The sequence below is a fragment of the Macrobrachium rosenbergii genome, chromosome 9 (genome assembly GCF_040412425.1).
Source record: "Macrobrachium rosenbergii isolate ZJJX-2024 chromosome 9, ASM4041242v1, whole genome shotgun sequence".
In the NCBI taxonomy this organism is placed as follows: domain Eukaryota; kingdom Metazoa; phylum Arthropoda; class Malacostraca; order Decapoda; family Palaemonidae; genus Macrobrachium; species Macrobrachium rosenbergii.
Genome location: NC_089749.1, coordinates 58,420,534 through 58,443,312, shown reverse-complemented (window position 1 = coordinate 58,443,312; position 22,779 = coordinate 58,420,534). Strand labels below are relative to the sequence as shown.

The 22,779-nt window shown below is 34.0% G+C and overlaps 1 pseudogene; it reads right to left on the bottom strand.

Annotated features, from left to right (window-relative positions):
• Positions 1-2,896: 2,896 nt before the first annotated feature.
• Positions 2,897-20,995, bottom strand: LOC136842124 (E3 ubiquitin-protein ligase RNF13-like; annotated as a pseudogene).
• Between the last annotated feature and the right edge of the window lie 1,784 nt (positions 20,996-22,779).

The window sequence follows — 22,779 nt, the reverse complement described above, 5'->3', positions numbered from 1 at the left end:
GTAGACCATGGCTTTTTCTCTTAATTTTCAGTAATAATCATTTTACAAAATTATAAATACAGTATACACACACACTCTAGTACTGCAAACTACATATGCATAATGTATATCACACAGTGAAGTCTTTAATCTTTACAAATGACTAATGTTCCGTGTATGAGATTTTATGACATGTAAAAACTTTAAAACTACAAGAAAACTTGCAATGCATGTGCAATGAAAACAAGTGAATAATAAGCCAAACTACAAGCAGTTGACCTGGAAAACCTGTCTATTCTGGATAAAATACTGTATCTGAAAATAGTATGACCCTATTTCTTCTTGTACACTTCAGAGCAAATATTTTAACAAAGAATTTAAAATTCCATTAGAAAAGGAAGTGAAAAAAATTACCAAATCCCCATAGGCAATTCAGAAAGGACAAATCATATGGCTTTCAGCTTTATGAAAGGTTCTCTCAATACTTGAATACAGACATAACTTGAACTGCCACGTTAAACCCAATGTGCGCCAGAAATTTCTCATTCACTGTAATAAGTTAAAAAAGAAAAAAAAAAAAAAGACTGACCACTAGAATCATCCTTATTTATTTTAGAGCTGTTAATGGCAGTAAGTGCTTGGATTTACGGGATAAATTTTTGCAATTCTGACCTGTATGAGTTTTCTCATGATATAGATGAACCATTTACTTATAGAATTAGTATTTCTCACATATCAGGTCCTTTTAATTTTATATAGACCTCATAGTAAAGATAGCTTGAAACACAGTTGTGTATAGTGTTCTGTTATATTTTTCCCCATTCTTACTGTTGTACCACCATAAGAATAATTAAACCATTTCTAGACTCAGGATTGAAGGATTGTTCTTGAATGAGTGGGAATTGGAGATAGACAAACATTAAAGTCAAGACAGCTTGGTCAGAAGACAAATGGGAATGGATGAAGAATACATTAAAAGGCAGGGAGGGAAATACAGCCACAGGCTAACAGGGAACTGCAAGAAACCTTTAATGCTGTCTAAAATTGTCTGCATAACAGACACTAGGAACTAATGCCTTGAAGGGACTTAAGAAGTCAGTATTAGTTTTACTTTCTTACTATTAGAGCAAGATTCAACTATATGAAAAATACAATTTATATACTGGACATCATTTGAAATTCTGACATATCCAAACTTTTTCATTATGATTCAGAGCACAGAGATTATTTTAAAAGTTATATTCCCAAAATCATGTGTTGTCCATTTATGCTTGGGTTGAAAAGAGCATAATTTAAATCAGGAATTACATGATATTAGCCCAGTACACCAGATCCAAAGAGCACATAGTGTGCCAGAAAATTTCACATATTTTACTTTTCTATTATGTTTTTACTCTATTTGAGCCAGAATTGTCTACATTAAATATGTATAAGACTATGGAAGACATTTTCATATGTTCAGAAGGTACATGTCATTTTTGCCATTTGAGGGGCTTCTAGATTTGTGATTGTATTCACATTTACTAGTATATCTTAAAAGTTTTTCTGCAGTGTTGATAAGGAAATTACAAGAAAGTAAGATGCAGAAAATTCACTGAGCTATAAAATAAAGCCACAAGACAAAATATTAGTGTTGTTAAGTTGACTGTGACACTTTCCTACTACAGTACTTCACTTTCCGCTTAGAGTATTTTTTCATCTCTGATAAATAAGGGTTTTATTGAGACTAAAGACACTCTCAAAAGTAAATTAAATTTTCTAAATCAGATTTGTACCTTGTACTGCATTACCACTAAGACAAGACAACAAGACAAAGCAATTCCCATCGTTTACAGTCAAGATTTCCAAATTATGGTGGATGATAAAAGTCATGACTTATATTAATAAATTTGAAAAACAAATTGACACTTGTCAAAACTTCTTTACCACCATAATGCATCAAAAGGGAATAGATCAAAGCAGGAAAATTTACCTGAAATTTGATTAATGTTATAAAATCTAATAAATTTTACCTCTGAAAAGAAAAATTTGATAAAATATGAAAAGTCTCACCTTCAGTTTGCTGCCGGTCAATCCTGATTCCATACATACTTTCCAACTTTACCAACGGACTTGATTTTCTCCTAAAGAGCTCAGCCTCCATCACTGAAAATTAGCACTTACTAAATGAGAGGTTCAAGATAAATTCTGCTCATATCTATAACACTTTATTTTCTTGGCTTAAAACTAGAATGACAAGTGGCTCACCTCTATACAAAGCCTCTCATGAAAGACTAACTTAGGTTCAAAATGAAGCAGATTACATTTTATAATTATGCAACTAGTCTATGTTCAAAATAAAATGATGAGCTTTGCTCTACACAAAATGAGGTTAAATTCATCCATGGACTATAAAAGTTAAACTTTTATTAACAGAATGAGATTATATGTAATGGACAATGGCTAGGGTTGTTAATGAGACTGGAAAGACAAAGAATAAAGACTTCACTGTATAACCCATTGTAGTTGTGACTAACTAAAATTACAAGTTGTATGCAATGAAATACAAGAATATCTGTCTTTTGAATATACTTACATTTTACTCCACTTTTACTTGGGAAAAATATTCTGAGTGATCAAGTCACAACCAAAAATTTATCAACTTCTCTTGATTGCATTATGTAATATACACAATTCATAATATTCAACATCTTGATTACATATATAATATATATACAGTTTATAATGTTTACCAAACAAGGTGTGAAATAAAGTATTTTTTATAAGTTAATGAAATTTTGAATTTCAGTTTAAACTCTATAGTTAATGAAAAAGATATCTAGAATTTTTGGTTTAACTGTATTACCAGTAATGATAAAAATAATAAATCATATTAATAAAACCTAATTATAAAATAGAACACATTAAGAACACTCTTCACACAACATAATCTCTGATCAGATTCAGCATTTTCATTATTCTGAGTTGAAGGTTGAGTGGATGATGGTGGTGGGGAGTTGATAACATCTACAGCAATCTGTACAGGACCTGGAGGACTGCCTTGATATGAAGAACTGTTCTGGCTACATAAACTAGAACTGTCTGGAAACAAGATTTTAAAAAGTGTTAGAACCTGACGACATATGAAACTCCATATTTTTAAGATCACTATTAAAAGTGTATATACTGTACATTATTTCATCCCAATGAAGCTAGGATTCAGTTCTAGGGCAGGAATTCAATAGAAAGATTTGTCTAATTATAAGTTACAGAAACTATATATATGATATAGTTTCAGATTAATACACAAACTCATTATTTCACAACAGCAGCACTAAACAGTTCAAGCTAAACAGCAAACATGAATGAAAATTTAGCAAAAATTTAGCATGTGCTACGTGACCTATGCAAAGTGGGTCTCGCTACCTCCTTTGTCGCTCAGCAATCACACTCTTTAATTTCACAACAAAAGCCAAGTGAAGCCAGCTCAGCAGTGTCAATGTTGCAGGATTGGAGACCATTTGTATATGGGAGATTTGATAGTAATACTTGGGCTAAATACTCTGGCTATAAATGATAAGGTCATAGTCAGCTATTCCTTGCCGTAGAACCAGATTGGAATCTTTAAACTAACCAATTTTGAGACTGTCTAGCTGGTCAAGAGTGCCTACTCATGTTTCTGGTGTAATTCACTGGCAGCAACAAATAACAAACTTTGTTAACGTGGATGAATTTTAGGGAAACCTTATTTCATTTACTGACTTCATATTTCAAGTTTTTTTTTACCCAATACAGGCCTATTCAGCCCAGCTTTAACTTTATCTAGGCCAGCTTTAACTTTATCAAGTGTTACAACACCAATTTACACTTCAATTGAATGGAATGGATTATAAAATTCAGGCCAAAGGCCAGATGCATGGATCTACTGAGGTCATTCACCACTGAGAGGGGATATTGAGAAAAAAGTTTTAACGGTGTAACAAGAGGAAAACCCTGCAGTTATACTGCAAAACATTAAGAGACAGTGGAAAGTAAGATTGAAAAACAAGGTATGAATGGAGTACAGCAACAGGAATGTATGAGGGCTGCAGCTAGGGTCAATGGGATGATGCATGGAACATAAAGTAATGCCTACAGTGCACTGACGACACTATCCCCTCTACAGAGAATTATATTAATGGAGAATATGTTAAATATGTATTAGAAATAAAGCCAAAAGTTAACCATTTTCTTTGACAAAGTAAATACTTTCTCAAAAGTTCCCCCTCCACCTCTCAAAATGTGTTAACTGACCATTTTAAGTTCAAACATCAACTATACCTTAAACTATCATCCTAAAGCACTTTAATATAATTTCAAAGTCATCTTTACAACATTACCTTTAAAAATATATAGCTTACAGTTATGTGTGAACATTCCTACAACTGTTAATCAAATATTTTAGATGTACTCTACAAAACAATCTGTGAATAGGCAAATTTTCCACAAATAATTTGGAGTTCGTTCCATAAAAAATCCGCGTATAAAGCGGGGTTGACTGTACAGTAGTTTGACACTAGCCAACTACCACCATCTCCCTTCACTTTGCTTTTGATCAATCAGCTGCCAAATGATCAGTCCTAGTGTCACACATATGGTAAATGCATGATGGTTTGTGTCTTTCCACCAAGCTCTCATGGCGGGGGACTTGCGAATCACGTTTACTAGATAAATGCCAATGTAGCATCAACTTCATCATGAAATTAGCAATTAAGGGACTGGGTCATTAGATTTCTTCCACATGATCAATGTTCTCTACTATCACTCCATTTTCTACTATTAATCATTTTCCTTTACGAGTGCCTTAAGATAAAGTAACCTAATCCTGAATATTCTTTATCACAGTCATAATGATACCATTTTAAATGTATACTAGGTACACTGTTTTCCTTCTTGATACTAACATAAATGTAACGAAAATGCACAGACATTACAAATTTATCAAACAAATTTGTCCATTTATTCTTTAATTTTCTTCATGCAGCTAATAAATATCCTACTCAGGGTGCCACCTACAGCCGGGCTCAAGCAACATGCTGTAGACAGTACTATGGGTTCTTTTATGGTGGCCCTTTGCTTCTCATATGCATTGATACTCACTTACTTTGTTTATTTCCTTTGGCTTCTTCCCACTTAACAGTCCAACTTCTTTAACTTTTATATGCTCCTCTTATTCACAAAAAGAAAATCCTTCAAGCAAGACATAAGAATTTTTTAAAATGTGGCTCACTAGTTAAACTATACATTATAATCATTACAGTTTTTGTGTTAGGTTTTCTTTTGCAGAATTGAACGTGATGAGTTCTCTAATTTTCTCATTCATTTTCTGCCCGAATTCCTACCTGGAAAAAGTCCTCCATGACTTTCCTGGCTTTCATGGGTTTTTTATTATTAAGCAGTTTACTTATAATTAGAACACAAGGTTAAAATACTTCACTCTCATAAGGCTGACCAATTGACCTTGTCTACTATTTCAGTAATCTATATTATCTGTATAACAACTAATCTATATTATCAGCATATCTTTTAACAAGTTTCAACTGAATATTAAATGTAATGGATGAAAACTAAAGATGGCTCAGTGGTAGGACACCAAGCAGGCAATCGCAGCACATCTGCAGTTTGATTCCCACTTGCCGTTGACTCAGCAGGAAACAAGTACTGGTGCTAAGCCAAAGCCTAAGAAAATGAGCTGGCCACCCTAAGCCATGGTCCTCATTGCCATTCAGTGGTATGGAACTAACTCTGACTTTGATAAGTTACCTTATTATATGCTTACCCATGATCATAACAATCCTTACTTGTATTGCACTTGTCTGATGTACTGTTACCAATTGGTACAAACATATAATAAGCCCCACATCTGTTGACTTAAACTGTAACATCAATCATATATTACAGTAATCCAAGCTGTTCAGCCTGAGCCAACAAGACATAAAAAAATCATTAAATTACATACACTTCACAAAACCATTCACTCCAGTCTAATTAGCATCTTACCTGTTGATCTTCTTGCTGCTCTTGCAGCGTCATGAACCAAGACACTGACTGTCGTCGGAGTTGGAGGTTTGTTTGAGGAGTTTGACCCCTCCTCTTCCTCATTGGCACTTTCAGCAGCCTCTGGCCTGGTGCCCTCCTCTCTGGGCCTGCCAGCTGCTGTATTTGACACAATAAACATTAGCTCATAGAAAAAATAAAGTACTACATCATTTCTTGATAATGTTCTTGATCTTCCTACAGTACATACATTACTGAAAGAGCATGAAATGACCTAGGCTATGTACTCTATTTAAAAATGCAAGTTGTATTTTTTGAGAATTACACATTTGCTATTTTACAGCTGATGTCTCACAGCATAAATGTTGTCTACTTTTAATTAGGCTAGCTCAGGCCATAATTATGGTATAAAAGTTTAACCTGTAAGCTAAACTTGAAATTACAGAAAAACAAAATAAAATACATAATTATGGACTGATGGTAATGACAAATAACTAAAAGCTATGAATTTGATAACTGTAATTACTTAGAGCCTCTTGTTTGATATCAAAATACACTAAGAACTAATAAAACGTTCAATAATTTCATATTTTTACTAACATTGCAAGCTTTAACTACTGAAGGTCTGGAATAAAGGTAAGTTAATATTTAATCGCATCTGTACCTTGATACGATTTGTCTTCGGAGTCACTGTCCTCCTCTTCCTCCTTCATCATCACCATCATCGTCATCTGTTGAATCAGCTAAACGCTGATAACCTCTGGGCCACATTCAACATGAGATGGTCTTCTATTCCTACGTCTTTCTCTGCTAAACGCTGAGCTTCTTGAAAGGGGTTTTCCTGGAAATAAAGTAAGTGTTGTTGTTGGTGCTCCTCATTCCAATGCTATATTCAAATGACCTAAAACAAAGTTAAAAGGGCTCTCCTTTCTACCTGAAAGAACAATTTTAACTTTGGAAAGCTTAACACCAAGCAATGGTGAAAATAACAACAATGAACTTACAATACTTTGCAAGTTCAGTACTTAAAAAAAAATAATTTACTTGACGGTTCAACCACCAATAGCCATTTCTGAGATTTTTTTAAAATAAAGCCCTGAGTGGCAGTACTGGTCTCCATTATCAATTTTTTCAATACTATTACTGGAATTTGGAAAAGACCCAGTGGAGGACAGACATACCAAGTAAATTCATACTACATTTCAATTGACAGTGTGTAGAATAAGTTGCACGCTGATCCCAATGGCATTAAAATGAATAACAGCCCTTTTATGAACTGTGGCTGCAAACATTTGCTTCTATTTTTCAGTGAAAATTTGTAAGAAAAAAAACAAAACAGAAAACTGCCTAAAGGCAACTAAAAATCCTTTGCACACTGTATGGTATGAAATGGTATTACACTAAGGGTCTGCTTTTTATTGTGAAAATACATTACAGTAAACTTACGCAGAGATCCAGAAGGAAAGAAATATTAGTCAGGCATATCTGAATCATCTGGATATAACTGGGTAGGATAACAAGAGGTTTTTGTGGTCACATGAAACAATTAAAATGGGTAGGGGAGACAAAGAGACCACTGAGGAACACAAATTACAGTCAGGCAAGGGGTACAGTATATACACTTTTGGAGTAAGAGTAAAGCCATAATTAGGTATTGATGAAGACTATGCCTAAAGCTCAAGAAGTCAAAATCCTAATGTGACCAGAGTGACTACAAAAGATCCCCAAATGCCTGACAGAGGATGATCAGATATAATTTAAGACAGAATATATCACTAGCTGATCTCCTATGACACATTTCATACAGGTGATCTGATGAAAAGTTGTGCAATTTCATGTGTTACAAGGCCAAGTAAGATTTCTCAGAATCAAAGATAAAGAAAAATTCCTAAATTCAAGAATATTAGTTGAATGTCATGCTGGTGTGAAACACATGTTAGAAACAAGAATGATTTATGATATTGTTAATGTTAGAAAAATTCAGATCTTTCCTAACAATAATATCCTTCTCTAGTAGTTCAGCCGCCTCATGTGCTGCTGAAACTTTCAGTGTACAATACATAAAGTTCAAGGTACACCTATGCAAATCAATAACCAATGAGTACAGCTTGGAACATAATTATCACAGTGAGATTCTGATCCACCTATATCTTACGTTGGTCACTTGCTAATTACTACAAAGAAAACTAACTTCAATTTTTAACTATTCTCAGCCAACATCACACCTCTTTGCAGGCAATACAGTCCAAGTAAAATAAGGTGTTTGCATATAGGAAGGATGCATGATCAACTAAAGTAATATAATGCAATCATTTGGCAAAAAGTAATATTTCGACTCTTGACTTTTCATACTGTCACTGAAACTTGGTTTTTTCATGCTTGCTTTGACAAACTTAATTCAAAACAATTTATAAACCTGTTATGTAAAAGATACAGGTAAAGAAAACTCACCCGCTGTTCAGTGAATGTGCCACCCTGAGTTCCACCATCTGAATTAATGAGGGGGGACTATTTTCATCTTCAGAATCTGTGTCTAAGTCTGAGGGTCGTTCATCCCCGTGATTACTTTCCGCTTGCAAACAGGGCACACCAGCGATTCTTTTAACCATGGATCAATGCATTTGCAGTGATATGCTTTAGGAGGAACAATATGAGATTAGACTTGGCTATCAAAGTTGTCAACAGATAAAGACAGGTAATGAGACATACAGCTGAGATGAAAATCTTAGTATGTGCATAGGGCAAATTACCATAATACTGTATTGTAATTTACTGATACTTATAATAAGAGTTTGCTTTCACCAAAACTGAAAGTGTAAAAATTGATTAAAACTCTATAGTATCCTCTGCAAAAGGATTTTCTATGCCTTTCCATTTTCTTTTGTAAAAACCTTTCATCCTTTCTGCTTTTAACTGTACTAAAGCAACTGATATGTTAACTGCAATTAATTGTGAAATGAAAGCACATGCACAAAAAATTTAATCTCTCTCCTTTCTCTATTTTGTACTGTCTTGAAAAGGATGTTTTTGGCTTATCTAAAATTGATATAAGTTTAATTGTAATTAACTGTGAAATGAAATCACATGTAAAAAAAACAATTGATCTCTCCTCCTTTCTCCATCTGTAGTCCTTAAAAGGAGTTTTATGGTTTTACTGTTATTATAAAACACACTAAAAAGAAGTACCATAAAAATGTGTTGTAAATTTTTTTCTTTTTAAACAATTATCATAATTGTTACTTTACTGAATGGGCTGAAGAGGATTGAGTTTTCTAAGGTTATCAGCAATTTTCATTCCTGATTTCTGTGAGAAACACTATGGGTCACAAAATAATTTAAAATACCACATTTTAGACTGAATTTCAATACATAACATAAATTAACTCTCGCAGACTTTCAAAACCACAAATCAAGAGAAAATAAAGGAAAATTACATGACAACCCTATCTCTACATTGAGATGAGATGGTGTTTTTTTTTTTAGTGCAACTGTGTGTGTTAATCAATATTAGACACAGCTTACCATGTGAACAAGGTAATATCCTAAGTTTATCATTATCTACATAATCTTCTAAGCAGACAGCACAGCATTCATAAGGGTCTCCTTCTTGAACTTGTGAACTGGAAGCTTTTTAAGGCTCTGGAAGAGAGGCGATGACGCCGAGAACGCGGTAATCTCGCACACACTTTACAATCTGAAAGTGAAAGCATTCCATGTACATGCATTCTTACAAAAGAAACAAATCACCTTGTTATTGTCTAAAATATACTTTTACAAGGTAGAGAGGAATACAGACTTATCAACCTAATTTTCTCCTTGATGTACATATGCAATGCATATACACTTTGACATCCTTCAATACAAGTTTAAGATAAATAGCACTACCATATTCATTGAAGGAACTAATAGGCGATAAGGGGAGAATGCCTAGGTTTGTTGTAAATGAACTGAATGGACATGCCATTGAGTGTGCCCCTGATTTTCCTGTTTTCCAAGCAGTTCTTATAATGCAATGACACAACCTGCAAAACTCATGCCCCATGGATCACTCAATGCTGCCATTTAGTGATCAATTTGCAAAAAGCACTAAATCATGAATACCAAGCAGCAGCTCAAGCTGTCCTGACTTTAAAAACATTTTCTGCACAAGGAGGTAAGCATCAGCTCTGAGTTTCTACTGTTTTCTGAGGAAACTGTGTTTACTCCTTTAACAAACCACCAACAATGGGAGAAGAATAGCAGTAGCAGAAAAAGTGTTGTATTTTCATGATTAACTAAAATTGGAACACCAATAATTCTAAAGGTTCAACAAAGTACATATCTTGTGACCAAGGCATTTGATAACTTTTCCCATAAATCATTGTTTTTTTCTCCTGGTCTCCCAGTCTCGGTGAGCATACCTTGCTGGGAACACATGCATTACTGTCTTTTCCTACGATTTATTAACCTCCCATTTTTTGTTTCACTTCTTTCAGATCTGCCATTTCACTTTATCAGATCGTCTGCATATACGTCCTGTATTTCTCCTATTCAACTAGAATTTACTTTCTCCTATGTCACTATCAACTGTTTTTGTGTCTGCTCTTCTATATCTTTCCTCAAGCTCAAAACAAAAGCATAAGTTTCTTCCAGCTGGCATCTCCACCACATACCTTTTTTCCCTAACATTGTTCCAACTTTCAGTTCACTTTCACTGTGTTTGCTTTACTTCCAATTTTTGTTCACATTCACTGTCACCATTATTTCACACATTTTGTTCACTTTCACTGAGCTTCTTTTATCACTATTTTCCACTAAGGTCCTTTGTACCCCTGCCTACTTACATACTGCTGAGGACTTAAGGCCAGACTTTCCCAGATGTTAACAGATCAATTCATTTGGACAAATACAAAAATGTGTGGTACATTCAGTGTTACCAAATTAGTGTGTGTACAAAAGAATGATTGACAATTTGATGTTAATGTGGACAAAGGAATAGTACTATTGGGAAAGGGATCAACACCAAACTATCTGTCCAGTTTTAAATGAGTCCTATCTTTGTTATCTACCTTTTTTTTTATATTTTCCCAACATCCTCTGATCTCTTCCTACCAAGCTATGAGATTTTTTTCAAATTTCATGTCAATTTTTGTGCAAAAGATCAAATCCTTCTGGATCAGACCTATGAATTTAGAAACGCAATTTGCTTGTCTGGTTAAACGACATCATCACTAGTATCATCCTATTAGAAAATAATTATAGACAAAATCTACTCCTGGTTGGAAAAAAGGAAGTATGGTAATGCAATATACCAATAGTTTAACCAGTTAAACAAATACAAATAAAAGCATCCAGTACCATAAATGTAAAAATAACAGACCATCTCTTAATGAAATATTTCATTAATAATACCAATTCATATTACTTCAAACCACAAAAACCTACAAGCTAAGTCTTAAGGTAAAGCACTGATACCAAAAAATATATCAGACTGCCAAAACTAAGAAGTAAAGTAACACATTCTATGAACTGTTCACCTGTATAAAATCAAACTACAGTACTGCATGATTTCTTATACTAATACAAAATGAATATCTGAACAGTAATAACAAAAAGACTGAATCATATAGCATTCTACCAACTTCTAACTTTTTGTTTATATTTGCAACAGCTCAGATAAACTGCAATACCAGTAAAGAAGGAAGTACAGCGCTTTGCAATATTACAAAGGTTCTGCATACAGTTGTGTTACCCAAAGCACAAGTTACATAACAGTAGTGTTATTGGAAACTGTAGGTATAAATATCCGTTTAAACCCATAGCAGTACATAATTTCAAATGCTGTATACCTGTATTATAAACAGCATATGTTACCTTCAAATGCAGAAGAATATGATTTGTACAAGTACTGTAATCTAAAATAAATAATTATCACTATTAATAATAAGACTAATGGAGTTGCAGGTATCAATAAGCTGCAAAGCAAAATTAAATGCAACTCTAGTATCTTGCAAACTTGAACTGATTTGAAAAATACAACTTTACATTTTTAGTATTTAATTTAAATGTAACTCTTCTACTTAAGCAACAAAACTGTGTATCACATAAATGAGCAATGCTCCATTATTAGCAAAGGTACTGATACACACAATGAAAAAAAATTCATACCATTGTTGTACAGAATGCCCAACAACAATCCCAACATAATAGCCATATATCCAATGATGTAAGGAGTCCAATCCACGTTTGATCCACTTGATGGACAAATCACCAAAGAGAAATCCTTCAAGCATGAAAAAGAAAAGCCCATTTTCCTTGTGAAACGTTCACTTGAACACGAATGATTCAAACACCAATTAAATAAAAATGATGAGAACTTGTGGAGACAGATTAGTTATCAAGTTTTCATTTGTAAAAAAATTCATTAATGTCACAAAAGGAAACTTTGAAAACCTGTGCAGTAAAATTTAAGTGTGGAACAAAACCAGGGTTTATATATTTTTTAGTAGATGTTACTGTCCCTATATTTCCTTAGGCTTGTCTCTCTACCAATAAACTTGTAAAGTTCTCTCTGATGAAATTCAAAAATATGAATTTTTATGCATTAGATGAAGAGCCATTACTTCCTTACATAATACATCAGGCCATCAAAACCGTTTAAAGGATAATTTTACAAACAATTTTAAAACATTGTAAATCCCTTGAATACTTGGTTACAGGTTTCTTTGACAATTTTCTGACCAGTTCTAAGCTTGTATGATCTGACTAGATAACACTTTACAAAACTTACAGCTACCTCTAATTCAAGAAACCATTAGTTACACCATATTTATAAATTTAGACACACAATTAGCTATACATTATTCCTAAATTACAACACCTTCAGCTATACAGTCTCAATATAAATCAGGTTTTATTCAGAACTCAAACGGGCCAGCTAAATTTCTGAATTAATAAATTCAACTGAGAATTATTCTATGGTTCCACTTTGGTTCAACCTGCTACTTATCTAACATTAGCTGATCAAAGTATAACATCCAATTTCGACTGGACAGTGAGAGCTAAAAGTAAAGTCACTATTTGTACACATATTTGTTTGGCCTACAGCATCACTACTCTAAAATATTACTTGTTTGACCTACAGGTTCACCTTGCAAAGTAATACTAACTGTAGATCAGATTATACCAACAAAAAAAATACAATCTAAACAGGATAAAACATATATTAATTTTGCTATTTCTTTACTACACATACTTCAAGATGTTTGAATGCCACATCAAGGAGCATAACTACCATAATTAATACTAAGTGCACTGTATAAACATTTAGTACACAAGAGCACCTGAAATAAGATTTAAAAAGCCTGGATTTGTAATCTCATCACTAGACTAAAGCTGCCTGAAACAGAAATGACAGGTGCTTTGGCTGCAACATCCACGAAAATGGGCATACAGCATCTCTTTATGACGGGCAATGTGAAACTTAAATTGGAAAATATTGATAAACAATTAAAAAACTTATTTGTATCTGGAATAATATCTCTCAATCTTGGACTTGGCAATATGATGTGTAGATTCTAAAATACATTATTACTAACCTTAAATGCTCCCATAGGCATTTTTTTTCCCATTGATTCATTCATTCCCAGGTCTTCTATTACCTTGTAAAAGGTGGATGGATCAAGTGGAGGTATTTATTTTTACTCCTGGACGAATCAAAACATATTGCTGAAATGGTAAGGAACTGAAGAAACTAACCAGCTATTAGGCAACGGACTTTCTGGAAGAGCAACTTACCATAAAGGTGAGCATTACAATAAAGCAAATCCCTATAGTGATGGCAAAGGAACCAGATAGTTTGCAGGTTGAAAGGGATGTCACCAGTAATGTCCAAGATGAACCTACAAAGGAGTCAAAATAACATCAGTAACAACCTAGCAATACAGCAATAATCTACCTCCCATTTCAAATTATACTTTTTAATGAACTAAAATGTAGGTATATCAACTTTGATGTAATAACAACATATACATATGCAAGTATGAAAGCCTTTTTGTGTTACAAGGATTAAAATGACAACAGCAATCTAGGAATCAAAATTCTACCTTCAACAATAATGTACCGAATAATGTATAAAATTAAGGACATCATTCAAATTAGCATTTAGAAAAGTCATCTTCCATGATGCTGTTAGTATTCCTACACATCTACTTTTACAAAAGTATAAACCAGGATTGTAATTCTTTTGTCATGAAAACAGCTACAAAATTTATGTTTCAAAGTTAAAAGCTTTGACAATGGAGGCTAGCACTGTCAAATACAAAATGCACCCTAGGCTAATAAAGCATAACAGGTATTGAGTTATATAACATACTTCTTTGTGTACAGGAAGTTTTTTCTATGATCATCATAGCATCGACTTCACCAATAAATACTGAAGGAATGACCACCTCATCGCCTCTATCTTTGGCATTCATGGCTCTGGAAACATATAAGACTATCTATGTAACAGCAGTAAATAATATAACTATACTGTATTAAGTCAAAACCAACAGCAATTTCATATGACTTTCAAAAAAACGACACTTCGTAACATATTCGATCCAACATTATGAACAATAACAGCATCATAGCCTGCATGCTGGGCATTTAGTACTTTCTCCACAAATGTACAATTATATCTCTTCACAATGCCTATCCAAAGGCCAGTATAGTTAGCAATAAAAGGAGGTGGGTTGGAACTATGCAAGCATTGTGAGGCTCAACATATGCTGCATAACCCTGAAACAAAAAAAAAAAAATAATTACAGAGACCTCTGTAAAATTCATAAATTCAACATGCGAGTCTGATTTTTACATCGCATAATAAAAGAAGGAGACTTAATTAGAAACAATTAACAGATACACTTACTATTGACTCAATTATACACAAAAGTATAAAGCACAGTATGCAAAGAAAAATACATAACATTAATCTAGTCAGACACAAAAAGGAAATATTAAAATAACTTTTTTAAAAGTCTTTAAGACCTTCCAGAGACTCATTCCCAGCACACAAAGTTTGGTGAAATTAAACCCAAAAAGATTACTAAACACTACAAATACTTTGTTCTCGAGTGTTCTCTTTCTTTGATTTGTACTTTACTAGTACTGTTGTTTTGCCTTTGTTTGGGTTAAAAATGGCTTCATGTGTCAATGCCAAAACATCCCTGTGGAATAACGATGTTCACTATAGCGCTTGTCTGGCTGTTCCTGATAAGGATCATATTCCCTAGGAATCAACCTCTAGCAACTATGTATGTAAGTAGCACTCAAGCTACCTGATGGGTGAAATCTGTGAGCTCGATGGGCTGGTGAGAGAACAAGGCTATGGCAGCAGCAATGTTTTCACCATTTTTGTGGATATTATCATACACGCTTATTTTCCACTTATTAGCACTAGCACTACCACTAATTATTCAAGACAAATTCAATGCAAATCAAAACTGTAAATACTGTAGCCCGCCACGTGTCTGAATGCTGGAACTAGAATGTCATACTATATCAACCTTTCTTATATTTTAAAAGCTTTTTGATGGTTTTATTCTGTGTACACTTTAATGTGCAGGTATACTACTTTCTTTACTTTCAGATTTATATAATTTATTTTTGCTTCACTTCTTATTTTTCTACTGGTTTTGTATTTTTATGGCTGATGACTGAACACTTGAACTATGTACAATCACTCAAAAAAGTTTTGCAACATACTTCAAAAGTTTTAGGACAACAGCTTATAATAGGGACATCTGGCTCTATTTGGCAACTCAGTTGTAAGCGCGTGAAACAACTGAACACTATAGTGGTGGGTCCTAGAAATTACCTGCAATTTCCCTTAAACAGGGCTTTTTCTGATACTGCTTACTGTTGTCATACTTTACTTAATAAAGGATGTTACTATAATACTTCAGAGGTCATTGCTGTTCTTATATCTTAATATTTTCATCTCCAACTGCCATCACTATCGTTGTTTTATCTCCTTCATATGTGTGAACTTTGTAGACATAGGCCTACGACTGTTATAAGTTGAACTATTAGTCTTATTAACATCAACAAATACGACTTTTGTGAAGATTTGCTTGCACATTATTATTAATCAAATTTTTGAATGACTAATCCTATGTATATTGTGAACTAGTGAAACTTAATATAAAATATACTGAACTATACTAACAGATTTCACATCTGTTTTTGTAATACACAGAATTAATCGCGCAAGCGCGCACACACACACACACATATATATATAATGCCGTTATCATGTGTAATTTCTCATTTCTTTCGTTGCTACTTAGGCCTATCATTTTGATGCCTCTCATGAAGTTAAGCGAATATATACAGTAACGCCTATTTTTGTATTTCTTATTATCTAAGTTTCTAAAGAATTAAAATTAGCAAGAAGTTCAGCATTAATTTAGTTAATGCTAAATGCCAGCAGTGAAGAAGACTACCATGCTCATCAGTGGAGAATGTCTCCTCCTCTTCGCAAAAGATGATTCTTACAGAAATCATCGGCCACTGGATTATATTATAATGCAAACCCTAGCCTCTATTCTTTGTGTTTAGCTGATATGAAGTGTTTCTTGGCAGGAGTATGATGAAATAATATTTTGGTCTCATGTAGCCTGTTACGGATGGTTTGAGCAGCAACTTGAAGGAAAGTGTAATGTTCTCTCTTTATGGCAACACCGGCTTGTCAGGGGAGTTAGGTGGAGCTCCTTCAGTGATCATCCGATGATGATCCTTAACAACAATGGGGTCGTCCTCCACTTTTTACAATGAATTTATCATATTTCCTCATTCACTCTGTTGTTTTATTCCTCTAAACATGGTTGTTTTATTTACGCTAAGCTGCCGAGCAATATCTACAATAGAGACACTAGTCTTATGCAAGGTAATGATTGTGGTGCGGCAGTCTGTTGCCCATCTTATCGGTGCAAGTGACGAGACAGTTTTGTTTAATTTTCCTGCCCGAATGTGGAGTCACACGATAACATACGACTTTACAAGATTTTTTTTCTTTTTTGTTTTTGACAACAATAATGGTTGAATTCTTTCTTTCTTTATTTATATATAATTTCATTGATGTTTATTCAATATTACTTTACTAGTCAATAAGCTTTTATCTGGATTCGAAATATAGTTTCTTCTCTGACTCTTTTGCCCAATCATCTGAAGTGAAATTTTTCAAAATGTTTCGTCATTTTTTCGTAATATGAATTTTTCACTCACCATTCTTTTTATATTGTTAACCGTATGATTAATAACCAAAGTCGAATAAAAAAATTACATTTCCTTGTAAATACCAAAAGAATAAATTACTGTTAGGTGGACGAAAACTCTGGAACATGTTGCAAAACATTTTGAGTGACTGTACATAAATCAGTACATACAGCAAAAACTGTAGTTGAACATCATGCAAGGAAGAAAATATTTTTAATATTTTTAAGCTTTTAAATGACTGTACTGTCAACATACTGTATATTTCACTACTAAACTGTATATTATTTTAACATTTGTTAATTACATGGGTTGGCATTCTTTTTTTTATTGATTTGTTTTTATGGCTGATGTCTGAACACTGGCACTACATATATACAACTGTGCAATGCAAACTGTAGCCAAACGTCATGTAAATAACATTTTTTAATTTTTAAGCTTTAAAATGATTTTATATTGTAAATTTCATTTGACATTTTTATTGATTTGTTTTATGGTGTTTTAACTTTTGTAGCTGACCAATTAAGAATGCATAAAAGGATATGTCAATTTTTGCTTTTCATTTAATTTTTAACAAAATTGTCATAACACTGAAAATGCTTTACGTTGAAATGACTTAACTGGAGATGTTACCATGCAGCACAACACCAACAACTCACAATACACACCTTGAAGCCTGCAAGTGGCAGGGGTGGACCAAATGAGGCAGGGTAATCTGCGATAGTGGTGTAAGTTTTATTTGTAATGGCTGATATTACAACAACGTCACTTAGACTCTGCTGAATAAGCAGTGAGAGCATCCAAAATGCTCCCAACATCATCTGAAATTAAAAAAAAAATCTAACATTAAAACTAAACGACCTGAACACTCCAAAAAGAAAAATCAAATGATTATTGCTCCATCATGTCTGACTGAAACCTCTTAAAATTATTACAAATTAGTTTAACAAGACCACCGAGTTATATTCTTTGACTCCCATAGGACTAATCTGAAGAATGTTTTCTTAAATGAGAAATAAAAATTGGGGCAAGATAAAGTAGAGTTAGCGGGAGCACCAATCAGGAAGAGACCAATGAGAAGGGATGTAACGTAAAAGGCATGACATAAATTACCTGCGGTCAAGGGGATATTGCAAAGAACCTTTAACAACATCAATGTACAATGAGCCATAAAATACACGGGATGTAGTACAGTACTTCCCTACAAGACGATCTGGTAACCAACAAGTGGCATATGTAATAATGTGGACTACAAACAAATAGTTCAACTTAGGAATCCTCAAGTCTGAGACATTTCACTCCAGTGAAATGGTGTTCTTGGAAACAGGACTGCTGCAAATTCAACAGAGGTTTAATACTGCCTGACTGGTCTTGGCGTTTAAAAATGAACAGAGACTCCATATTCTCTATTTCTTCACAGAATAAATTTACGTAATAAAATTTAAAGTACCACACAAGCATCAGCAGTGCAATCAACTTTGAGCTCATCGCATAGGGTAACACAATAACTTGATACCAGCCAAATAACACATACAACTGTTTATGTCTACCATGGTCTCTGAATGTTTCCAGACATTGCACCTTGTGTTTAACAGACAGATGAAGATATTAACAGTCTGATAAAATGAGGGTATCAGTGAAGGCATGGACCAGATAGGAATTCAGACAGAAAGTACAGAAGATACAACAGAGAAAATTACACATAGTGAGACAACTTGCAAAAACTTTATATGAATTTATTACAGATAACATAATTCTCATTTCTAATTACAAAGAAACCCCCACCATCTTTAATGGTAGAATGGGGTTGCAAGTTTACTGATGTAACAAACATTACCTTGTTTGACTTGACATCAACCTCCATAATACTGTCTTTTTTCTTTGGTGTCTCCCTGCTGTAACAATCAAGATGTAGTTAACAGCTCTTCAGTTGGCTCCTATCTTAGTGTGGGCCTCATCACTCAGTCACCTGTGAAGACAACTTTGGCCCCAAAACTGAGTTTGGTATCTATCACATACTAAGCCTGTAAAGGAAAAATAAAAAATTTCAGGACAACTGGTTTTTATAAACTGATGATACACATTATAATAAATACATAGTTCTTGCTTTTACCTATTTTTGCATGTCTAGTTAGGTGGAAAACACAGAACTGAAGAAATGTTGGAATGGAGTAAAGCAGCACTGAGGTAAACAAGACCTTATGTTTCTAATTGTTTAGCATACAAATTTTTTCATACAGAAAATGCAATTAGATCCATAATAATTTAAATTATGTTTTATACAATCAGAAAATTGTCAACAATCACTAGAAGAGGTTTTAGAGTCAGCAGTTTTGTACTAGTAGAAGTGGCACTGAAACTGATCACCGTATTACTTTAGCACGGACACACACACAAAACTCATGTACACTTAAGCAAGGCCAATTACGATGTCAGTCAAGGCTGAGTATACATATACAGCGAGGACATCCAACAATACTGTGATCTCTTTCAAAATCACATTAAGACAAATTCAACGTCATGTTGAGCCATCTCCTAAGAACTCTGTATAACTAAATGAATTGTAAACCTTCAATTAAATTTTGGAGAGAACATTGCCACACGTAGGCCGAATCATAAAATAGTATACAAGTGTTAAAGTGCTGTGGGAGACATGAATAGTACAAAACTTTATCCAAATAGTGCTTGGATTATAGAGCACAGTACTGTACTGCATAGTTCATCTTGCCAATTCCTAATCCATTTTCTTTGCAGATTTATATTTCATTTGATATTTCATGTGGGACTGGGGGGTTTCGATCATATCTGGGGCCAAACAAATGATGTATGTTGTTGGGAACTGCCCGGAATTTCCCCTTTATGATTGGTCACAATGCAAAGCAACCAAATCATGTACATGGGGTTGTCCGAGAGAAGTGAGAACCCATGCTCTTCACCTGTCCTTTCAACTGGAATGCAAATCATCAATAATTAACGGATGTAGTTGTCTGAAAGGGAACATTGCAATTAGATCCAAGAGTTATTGATACTTGCTATCTTTCTGTAACAAATGAGAATGAGCAGTTATTGTATCAACAGGCTATGAATGACAGCCATTCCGGGACAACAGGTTGGAACAAAAAATCAGTAGAGCAACATGCAACTTACATCAGTGAATGGGTTTCACCCCATTACAGCACTCACTGACAGTAAATATTTACCATTAATTATTGCAAACCTGAAATATGTCTGGAATATTCTCTCGTTATTCTGGGCATCCACTACGTGGCCATTCCTCGCTATAATGTGGTTCGGATTCCACAATAAGCTGTAGGTCCCATTGCTAAATAACCAATTGGTTCTTAGCCACGTAAAATAAGTCTAATCCTTCGGGCCAGCCCTAGGAGAGCTGTTAATCAGCTCAGTGGTCTGGTAAAACTAAGGTATACTTAACTACGTGGCCTTATAATCGGATTTTGCATTCACGCAAAAACATATTTGGTTTAGTACCACTGCATGTATATATCTCTTGATTTTACTTTTTGAAATGAATATAATACACTTTCCAAATGTTGTGGCATTTGAAAACAATTTAACCATGTCAAAAGATCAAACCAGACCTTGCACAGATAAACACTACTACCTTTTCACTTACGAAATCAATCACTGTCACTGTCATTTTATGAGTCTCTTATCTTTCACTAAAATCGTAAGTTATAGCTGCTGTATCAGTGGATACACTCCTTGGACATCATACTGTCCAGTGCTACAGCCTGTAATATTGTCCAATAGCTGTTATCAAAGACTATCAAACACTGAGCACTTTTAATCACATCAACTGATAAACTGCAATATCTTTACTCAACCTCATGGTTATCTAGTTAACACATCCATTGTAAATTTCTAATTAACAAAAATGTTAAAAGTACTCAAGAATATCAAAGTTATCAGTTTTCCATCTGAATTTCTGATGAAACAAAACAAAGACTTCAATGATAAAAAGTGAGCCGTGGTCGCATCTATCTCCCAAATTGGGAGAGACACAGGATGCTGCCATCCAAGTATCTCACTTTGACCATTCAGCAGTTCTCAAGGCAATGAATATCTCCCACCAATCAGCTTCCAGAATCTGGTGGATTCCAATAAGCATTTTGCTAATGCTCACTGTTTTCATGAAGCTTTCAAGCAAAGAATTTCAAGAATAAAGTTCATTTGGTTTTGTATGGCACTTCTCCAACAGAAAAAAATGCATGGCTACACAAATACAGGATACAAAACTAAAGTGGCCTCAATAAATTAAAAGATCAATCACGAGAACTTGAGAACTTGAATTAATATTCCCTAGAGGTCAACAACCATCAAACAACAAAGAAAAGACCCTCTTCGACAATTCTTCTGTCTGAGTATTCTGGATCACCCTAAATACTGTATATATCAGAAACTTATCTTCTTAGCACAGCAACTCCTATTCAAAGCTAAGAAAAAAAAAAACCATATTCTTTGGAAGCTTGAATTCCAAGTCAATGGCCCCTGTGGGCTTGTTCCACATAAATAGGTTTCATATTCTGAATAATGACCATAACAATTTGGTTTACCAACCATGACACTCCCTGTTGTATGATTCCATGATAACACAAGCTTTTGAAAACAAACTTCCCTTCACTCTCTGTGTCCTAAATAACATTTACAGCAGTTCTAGTCTTCATTACTAAATGATAATAGATGTACAGTACTTAACTTTTTTTTCACAAACTACAAACAGCAAGCCCCAAAAATAAACCACAAACTATCAAAATGTACAAAACCAAGCAACACCAGAAATTAGCAACTGTGCATAACAATTTGTTCATACACTTGTACTAACAGGGTAAGTCGCTTCACTGCAGAATAGCTGCTACCGGAAAACCCCATAAGGCCTCTGCATCGCCCACAGCACCTAACCAAGTACAGTAGTCACTTTTTCTTTAAACAAAACCTTAGAAAACTTGCATATAAAAACCACAAATTCTTGAACAACTTATATTTTCTATAAATAAATATTTAAAATTTCTGTATATAAAACATATCAAGGCAACTATGGGGGATAATACAAACAAAAAAACAGCGCACGGCACATTTCTGAGCATGACAGGATATGAATCACTTCTGTTACTGTTGACACATCCTTCTCTGAATGTTTCAAGATCTGTACGTACTTTACTAATACTGAAGCTGTTGTGGGAATATCAATTCTTTAGGTTGCTGAAATACGTTATCGCATACGTATGTTGAATGACTAGGGAAAGGAGTCCTGACACCTGTATCTTACTTAAGATAGTATCTCTTCAAGGATTTTCATTTTTCAGCAATTTGCCAAAAGTACATAAGACTAGCAGTGTAAAACATTCTAGACATTGATTTTAAACTTATCACACCACTTCATTTCTGTAAACATCTGCGCAATCAACAGAACAGTGATTCTACTTTATCATCTTCTGAAATATGTCATTTTCATAATAAAATAAAATTTTACACATACTTACCTGATAGTCATAATAGCTGTCGTCTCTGACATCTCCAGCAGAAATTCAA